We start from the raw sequence: 9,731 nt of genomic DNA, 5'->3' as shown, positions 1-9,731 counted from the left end.
ACAGCAGAACAAAGGGAACAGAAGCGACAATCTTTATCTAGTAACTAAAATATCTTTTGACAGAAAAGATTATAGATATGTAGTGGAATATATAGATGAGCGAAAATAAATCCTCTGTCTCCAAACGAACTGTCAAATTGTCTCCAAACGAGCATGACGTCACGATTTCAATGAAAATGTTAAGGGCTGTGGCGTCATATGCGCGTGTGTACGGTCAAAAAAAGCGTCTCAGCCATGCTTTCGCTCATCTATATGTAAATATCTATATATATATATATATATATATATATATATATATATATATATATATATATATATATATAGATAGTAGATAGATAGTAGATAGTAGAATCTATAGATGAGCGAAAGCATGGCTGAGTCGATTTTTTTGCCCGTGCACACGCGCATATGACGTCACAGCCCTTAACGTTTGCATTGAAATCGTGAAGTCATGCTCGTTTGGAGACATGTTTGACAGTTCGTTTGGAGACAGAGGATTTATCTTCGCTCATCTATATATTCCACTATCTATAGATTCTACTATATATTGAAAAGATATTTTAGTTACCAGATAAACATTGTCGCTGTCGTCGCTGTACGGGACATCTTTTGCTGGCTAGAATAGAGGATCTAAGAGTCTGTTCAAATATTACGTAACGCGAAAAACGTCGTTTTTGAGAACCCCCCACCCCCTCGTAACAATCTATAACAATTTTCAGGACGACCAAAAGATATTTTAGTTACTAGATAAAGATTGTCGCTTCGGTTCCCTTTGTTCTGCTGTCCGGAACATGTTGGGTACGAAGCTGTCAAATCGTATTGATTTTCCTTCTTTGACATTTAGCTCCCCTATCCTCGCCAGCAAAAGATGTTCCGGACAGCGACGACAGCGACAATCTTTATCTGGTAACTAAAATATCTTTTGGACTACCCCACCCCTATGCGTAACGCGTAACAAAGAGATTTTTGAAAAAAAAAAGATTTTTAGTAGGATTTAAAACAAGTTACAATACAAGACAAAATTTTCAAAACGACTTATCTGCTTTTGTAAACAAAGATTCAAACGACGATTTGACGAATCTGATAGCTCTCCCACGCAAATCAACATCATCAACAGGTACCGGAAACCTTCACCTACCTATTAATGGTGTTGGTTTGCGTGGGAGAGCTATCAGATTCGCCAAATCGTCGTTTGAATCTTTGTTTACAAAAGCAGATAAGTCGTTTTGAAAATTTTGTCTTGAATAAATTATTATATGCATTGTATATTGTACGTTGAATTCAAGACTGGACCCGACGGTTTGAAATCGCCGGTCCATCTAATCGACGTTGAAATTGTCGGTCGACGAAAGAGTGAGAAAGCTACACAGTTGCCGTTAAAATTGACATTCTTTATGCACTGCTCGTATTGGCGTAACGAGTGCGGAAGATCCTTGCACTGTTCCTGCGTTTTCATTGATGTTTGTTTTGATTCCTTTTGACAGCCAACTCACGTGGTTTTGCTTTCGACTCCGATCTCGGCTTGGCGTCGCGACGAAGCGAAGGGTAAAGTCCCATGCTTTTGGAATCATAAATAATTGCTAGCCAGTTAGGAAAATTTATTATTGCATTTGATTGAAGAAAAAAGTGATCTAATGATTTTGAAATAGATTTTACGACTGCATCAATCAACGTATTTTAAGTTCAATATAATAAAGCTCCATTCAAACCAAGAATCAGAATACTAAAATAGTATCTGCATCATCCAAGTACATGGACATCCTCCCTAGTTTTGGAACGGTAATTTGAAACAACACCAAGCAAAAATTCGTTGGAATTCATCCTTCGACTAAATCCACAATATTTTATTCTACTTTAAAGAAAATAGACATTTTTCAACATTTTTATATTTTTTTCTCTATGCAATTAATTTGATACGTAACAATATTTCGAAGGACACCCACCCCCCCCATATTTCGTGTAACGAATCGTAACAAAAATCAAACAACCCCTCACCCCCTATTGCGTTACGTAATATTTGAACAGACCCTTAGTATCGTTTTCGTTTATTCGCACCGCTTGTACCGGTGTAGGCAAACTTGCACTTAAATCGTTCGTTTTTAAAAACGGTGCAGTTCCATTCTTGCACATTTTTGCCACTGGGCCTGCCAGGTAGTGGTGGGGTTTGGCAGTGGGCTCTGCCAAGTCTCTATAAAAAGCTGCAGGAGTCCGTAAGCAGGCCCTATCAAAGCGACCGCGTGCCGCTCAAAGCACGCAATAGCCCAGGGAGTGCAAATGGGCACATTAGGATTAACGCCAGTGATATCCTGATCGAGATCCTGACTATGGCATACTGGCTGCATGTCTACTGGCTTTGTCTTTGGATATTGTAATACTGTGAAGCGAGGGCTGGTAGTCGGGTTATTCTATTCTCTTAGTAAGGCTGGGTGACACTGACCTGAAACGGCGAATGGGCTAATGGCCAGGCTGTCTTCCGTCCCGTAAAACCGTGGCGTGCCTTATAGCACGCGGTACCATTCTGCCACCAGTCTGACCAACTGCGTGGGAGTATGCTCAGATGCACATTCCTGACTTGCGCTGATCTGGCTCTGAACACGCAAGTGTCAACCCTCGCAATGCCTCCCTGTATGCCGCAAGGTATGTATAGATAACCATGGGATCACAATAGGCGACTAATTTTCAGAATTCTACAGCAGCTACAGGGTCCCCCCAATAGCAATGATTTTTTTCAAATTCAAACAAAAATACCGTTGAGGATGTCGATGGCGGGTCTGGCGAAAAGGAAAATCCTTTCACCAGATGAAGTGGTCTTAATAGGTCACCCCAAAGATCGCCGAGGAAGGTGACGGGGAGGCTCGTGGTGGATCTGAGGATGTGCCGGTTGAGGTAAAAATGGACGGCCCTACTCTAACCCGGGTCATCAAGTCGTTGATGACCAGCCACGAGGAAGGCGGCGGCGGCCATAAAATGGAGGTGATCACGGACATAACGGACGTGATTATGTCTTTTCTGGACAACCATTGCAGATATAGTAGGGACTACAAACAGGCCGTACCAACCCTCTGCTCGGTGGTGGTAGAAGCGAAGTCGGAGTGGAGGTCCCTTCTAGAGGCCAGTAAGAAGGCAGAACGGAAGATTCGCCTTCTTACTGAGGAAAAGGAGTTGGCGATAAGCCAGGCGGCGAAGGTCAGTGAGGAGCCTGAATCAAAGATTCGCCGCCTCACTGATGAGAAGCGGTTGGCCGAGAGCCATACCGCAGAACTTCGAAAACGCATGGCCGTTAGCGGAGCAACTTCGAAGCTAAGTAAGGTCGTGCAGGCCGACCTGAATGAAGCTAAATCGAAACCAGTTCCTCCACCAAGAAAGAAAACTGTGTCACGCCGGGAGAGGGTCGTGCAAATTGCCGACCCTAAGTAACAGAGGAAGTCAGTGCCTCCACCTAGGAGGGCAACTGAAGTTCCCCGGGAAAATGAACAACCCTGGACTGTGGTTGTGAATTCCAAGAAGGCGAAGCGACGAGCGAAAGAAGCCGCAGGCAAAGAGGCAGGTGGAACGCAGCTTACATCTGCTAAGAAGTAGAGCTCGTGTTGCAAAGGGTGCGCCTTCCAATGGCAACGGTAAGCGGAAAGACAGAGACGAAGCGATCATTGTCAAGTCTGACGATAAAAGCTATGTCGATGCCTTGAAGGTCATGAGGAGCGACGATAAGCTTACTGGCCTAGGAGCCAACGTCAACTGCATCCGTCGAACGTGGAAAGGCGAGATAATTCCTAAAGCGGGATGCTGCTCAGAAGAGTGCTGAGTATAAAAAGTTGACAGAGGAGGTACAGGGTGATGGGGTTCAAGTGAGAGCCCTATGCCCATATCGGTCATCCAGTGCCGCGGCCTGGATGAAATAACCGAAGCTGTGGACCTGGTGGACGCGCTGAGAGATCAGTGCAACGTCCAGCTCCAGGAATCAAAGATTCGGTTACGTAATAACTTTACTGGGTTGCAGGTTGCCACATTCCAAGTGCCTCTGGCTGATACCAAAAAGGTACTGGATAAGGATAAGCTGAAGGTGGGCTGGTCGGTATGCTCGTTGAGCATAATCCAGCCATCTCAGTCCTGCTATAGGTGCCTTGGCTACGGTCATAAATCCTTTGACTGTCGGGGTCCCGATCGTAGTAAGCTATGCCGCAGGTGTGAAGCTAAATGCCACACAGCTCGCACCTGTCAGGCCGCACCGAGGTGTCTGATCTATCTCCATGGTACAGACAACAGACACCTCACCAATGCATAGGCCTGTCCGGCCTCTAGAAGGGTCCAGACATGCAAGTAACACAGTTAAACTTAAACCACTGCGAGGCAGCGCAAGCGCTGCTACAACAGTCTGTTACTGAGTGTAAAGCTGATGTTACCTTGCTGTCTGACCCGAGTTTACTTTTGTAGCTGTTTTTTTTCCTGTTCGGGTGTGCCACTGCGACCAATTATTAGATCTATTGTAGCGTTACCCGTATCCTTAGTGTTTAAGTGCATGTCGAATTACTCCAGTCCTATTCAGAAGCAATGTAGTATCGGTTTCGATACAGTTGTTGTTTTGTGTTCTCAAGGTTTTAACAAGGTCCCACTATTCAGACCCTTCTTAGAAAGCAATCCCATTGAAGGCGCGCTCCTTATCAATAGGAAATCAATCCTTTCTTGAGAAAACAGAACAGTTATACTGTTTTGGCCATGCATCGGAGCCCTAGCCACATCCTTGTCTTGCTTCTAGAATATCACCAGTAAAACTCTTAAAACCCGGGATTTAGCCCTGTCTACAAGACCATTTCAAGCAAGAGAATTAGTTCAGTAATAAGAACTTCCGTGTGTTCCTCTCACTACCATTGTTCACCAGTTCAAGAAGAGTTAGTACGTATTCAGTTCAGCCTAGGACCGGGTACCGAGGTTATTTAATTAATTGCTTGAAAAGTTTTTTTTCGCTGCATACAGTTAAGCCTTAAACAAGAGGAATTCGAGTCTTTCAACTGTCTGCAAGGTAACATTAATTATGTTTTATTTCTGAGACCGCTGTTGGTAGCGGGGACTAAATACGATCTAAATAGATCTTACACCGCAACACACTACGTCAAAGTGATCTACCGTGTTACGGGATTTTTTGTAGCTGTTACTATCCTCCTATATGGAGTATAGAGCAGTATGCTAGGGTAGTGGACACTCTTGCGGTCAAACTAACTGGTCTAAAACCGTTAGTAGTAGCAGGTGACTTCAACGCGTGGGCGGTAGACTGGGGATCCCGGTTCACCAACGCTAGAGGTCATATTCTGCTAGAGTCTCTAGCGGGACTTAATGTAGTCCTATTGAATGAAGGCCAAGTGTCAACATTCAGAGCACCGAATGGTGAATCATGCATCGACGTGACCTTTTGCAGCGCGGGATGGACCTTGGATCCGGATTGGAGAGTACATGAAGGGTATACAGCTAGTGACCATCAGGAACTTCGTTTTATGGTTAGCTATACCCCCACTGGATCTAGAGCTACGAGAAAGGTCAGAGGTGTTCACAGTTCGCTCGAGAACTGCTGATCATTACAGTGGGAAGATCGGACTTTGAACCTTAATGGTGACGAGTTGACCGATGTCTTGACACGAGCTTGCGACATGTCTATGCCAAGGAAGTGTAAGCTATATGGGAACCGCAAACCAGCGTACTGTTGGACTGACGCGATAGCTGAACTTCGTAGATCTTGTAGCACTTATATGTTAACTTTTCATAACGTATTAAATCGATTAGACGGTTTATTTTAACTTTTTCAAACGAATATTGACATGATCTAACAGTTTTTCACTGTGGAATATTGACATGATCTAACAGTTTTTCACTGTGGAATTCTGAAAACGACCTCAAATTAATAGTCGCCTTGTTTAATTAACATAACATTAACATAACTATGCTTAAATCGAAAAATTATTTAAATTGTGCAAATTTATATATGCGGTCAAGAACAGTGTTCTTGGTTTTAACTTCAATCAGTTTTACGCATCATATCATTTTTAAAGCAATGATATAAATAGTGTCTTTTGACTTTATTTAGTTGGACTTCAATTCAAAACTTGGATCATACACATATCTGATTTTCTTTACTATTAATATAAATGTGTTGTGTAATATGTTCTATTCATATGAAATAATAGTGACAGTTCAATAATTTTCAAATATTTAACTCTGGGGTGATTCAAATATGACATCCACTTGTTAAGATTTTTAGACCCCTCCCCCTCTGTCACGCTTTTTTGTATCCAGTTTTCCGCGAGCGGTAATGGCCACCAGCTTGCCTGCGGGCTAGTCTCTGATTTGACGTTTGTGGAGGTCAACTCCACCAACCGTTCCGAGCATTCTGACCAATGTGGCATGTTAGGTGCTGATGAAGTGAATTCAAGCCTTCTTATATGCCACACGCGGAAAACTGGATACCGAGTGTACGCGATAGCGAGTGCTGCGCCTAGCTGCTCTTCCGTTGGGAGTGCAACTTCCAGCTGCTGCGCGTATCCTTGAGCTAATCTACCGTCTTGTAGCCGCCCAATGTTAAGCCGCGGCGTCCGACTTCGACGCGTGTTGTACAAGGTCGAGAGTTTTGAGCGCAGGCATACTGCAACGAGGTAGTGGTCGGATTCAATATTCGCACTGCGGTAAGTGCGGACGTTCGTGATGTCGGGGAAGAATTTACCGTCGATTAGAACGTGGTCGATTTGGTTTTCCGTTTCTTAGTTAGGGGATTCATACTGATGCATGAGGGCACACAAAAGCGCGAGCCTCTACTTGACTTTACTATAGTTTGCATACATTCCCATCCATTCCAGTTCGTGACAGCAGCACGTACAGACGTGCTTTTTGCTCGCGCATTTTTTCCAAGTGTTTTTGGTGGCGAGGGAAACCCCTCCAAGATTATTTTGTCGAGCAACGTGTTCTCGTCGTTGCCACTTGATGACGCCGGCAATCCGCCGAAGAAGCGCAAAAAGCAGCAAACCCAGCTGCCGCAGGTGCAGACTGAGCGGATGGAGAAGTGCCCGCATGTCTTCGTGAAGTGCGTCAACTGTGGCGAAGGGCTGCCCGAAACGCGCGGAGTTCCTGGAAATCCGAAGGAAAGCTCCATCCGAAGAGGAACCGTGTTCCAGTGATCGACGAAGTGAACCTTCCTGACATCCCGGCTTTTCGACGAGCGCTACCAGTACTTCCACCGTTGCAGCCACACAAGCGACTGGCCGCAGCAGCTGCGTTGATTAAAGCCCCAGGACCACCAGCTCCATCCTCCAGCGAATGGCCCCCGCTTCTTCCTTCTAGATTCCGTCGGCAGCCGGAGAATCAAACTGTCTCGCCTGAAGAATCTGCTCCGCGGTACACCCCGGAGCAGCTGATGCCAATCTTCTCGCTCGCCACTCGGCTGCGTGATTGCAAAACCCGATTCGACCAGGTCTTCACTCTTGGCATGTTCATCGTTGACATAAGCTGCTAGGGTGGGCCTGGAACGCTTGCTCGCTCAAGAGCAAAACAAATGAGCTGAAGGATTTCCTTGAGGAGAAGAAAATAGACGTGGCGTTCATCATCGAAAGGGACCTAAAACCGGACGTAAACGTCAACATCCCGGACTTTCGCATCGTGCGACTCGACCGGCCGACCAGGGCCATTCGCCACTCCGGAGACTCCGGAAAGTATCGACCGCCAACTGTGCGCCATTGAAGAGGCAATCTCGGTGGACAGTGAGCAGCATGTTCCAACGGCTCGTCAGGTAAGCAACACCTAAACCATTGACACCCTCATCAAAGATCTCATGTGTCTTCACTCACAACGTGGTTCGCCGTTCTGGAAGTTGTCCAAAATTCTAAAATCCGAGCCTCGACCCAATCCACCTATGATCCCTTTGACATTAGGCTCTAATGATCGCTTGATAATTCCTGCCGAGAAGGTCGCCGAGATAGGTCATCACTTCGTCAGCCCGCACAATCTTGGACAAAACATCATCAGTCCACACGAAGCAGCCGTTAATGAGCATGCTAACAACATCCATATTATTCCCAACGACTTCTCGGAGATCACAGCTGGTGAATTGGCAGCCTATATCAAATAATGGAAAAATGAAGGCCCCAAGCATCGACAGCATCCTGAATTTCGAACTCAAACATATGAGTGCTCCATTCTTCGAGCACCTTTAGCTTGTCTTTAATCAGTGTCTCCGGCTCAGCTATTTTCCATTTTCCATCGTTTTGGAAGTCAGAAAAAGTCATCCCCATCCATAAGCCTGGGAAGGATCCTTCCTCCCAAGTTATCGCCCTATCAGTCTTGTCTCAGGGTTATCCAAGCTATTCGAAAAAAAAACTATTTATCATTGGTTACATAAGTCTGCCGAAAATCTCAACATCATGCTCGAGGAACAGTTTGGTTTCCGACGCGGTCGGTCAACCGTACACCAACTGACCCGAGTTATCAACGTCCTCAGACGGAACAAGTTTATTTGTCTCTAAAGCATCCTCCATGGCCTTACTCGATGTCGAGAAGGCATTCGACAATGTATGGCATGATGGCCTGGTGTACAAACTTCAACGCTACAATCTTCCCAGCTACCTGTTGAAAATCATCAACAATTACTTGTCGTCAAGGACATTCCGAGTTTCAATCAGCGGAGCAAGTTCCAATGCGCACATCATCGTCGCAGGCGTCGCTCAGGGCAGTATCCGCGGGCCCCTGCGTTTCAATCTGTTCACCTTCGATATGCCAGAACCTACAGAAGGCGGCATTCTATGCTTTTTCGCCATACACAAACGAACGCCAGTGGCAAAACTCGAACGAGGCCTAGATGCCCTGACAGAGTACCTCACCAGCTGGAGGATCTGTTTCAACGCGGTGAAGACCCAGGTCATCATTTTCCCCCACTCTAAATCCCCTAAACATGTTCCGCCTGGGGACTGTAAAATAATCCTCAATGGCACGACTGTGGCCAATGAGGTCGACTATCTTGGCTTGAACCTCGACAGCAAGCTTATTTTCCGGCAACAAGTTGACAAGACGGTGACTAAGTGTAACTTTTTGTTGAAGCTACTGTACCCTTTGATCAACCGTCGGTCGTTATTCTCCCAGAAGAATAAGCTTGCTGTCTATAAGCAAATCATCCTCCCTGTGATCGATTACGGCATGACGGTCTGGGAGAGCTGCGCAAAAACTCATCATCTAAAACTCCAACGAGCTCAAAATAAGTTCTTGCGGATGATCCTCACACTCCTCCCAGGACACGAACTTCTGAGGTTTACCGTCTGGCTGGCATCAAAATACGACACGAGCGCTTTGGTGAGTGTAAAGATCGGTTTAGGGTCCGTTGGGTCACTCTCAACAGCCAACAACTTGGGCGCTTGGTGTAATTTAGGTTATTACGCATTGCAAGAAAAAATCAAAGCGCCTCCAACGAATATTTTCCTAGTGATCGAAGACAGCTATGCTACCGAACATGTAATTTATAAGTTAAAGATTGTGGCTCTTAGGGGGCAGCGAGGACTATGCCCAAGGACATGACGACGCGACGCCACGCCTGGCCACTGCGAGTTGTGGAGCTTGCTTAAGCGCGGGGGGGGGGGGCTTGACAGCGGGCTTATATGGAAAGCAGCATCTACATGCAGGCCCTACCTAAACGACTTTGCTTCGCTCATAGCACATTAGCCCGAATCCTTGTGCTGGGTAGTATTCTCTAACATACTTGATATGGT

Source organism: Armigeres subalbatus, chromosome 1 (genome assembly GCF_024139115.2).
Source record: "Armigeres subalbatus isolate Guangzhou_Male chromosome 1, GZ_Asu_2, whole genome shotgun sequence".
Lineage (NCBI taxonomy): Eukaryota > Metazoa > Arthropoda > Insecta > Diptera > Culicidae > Armigeres > Armigeres subalbatus.
Note: the sequence above shows the minus strand (reverse complement) of the source record.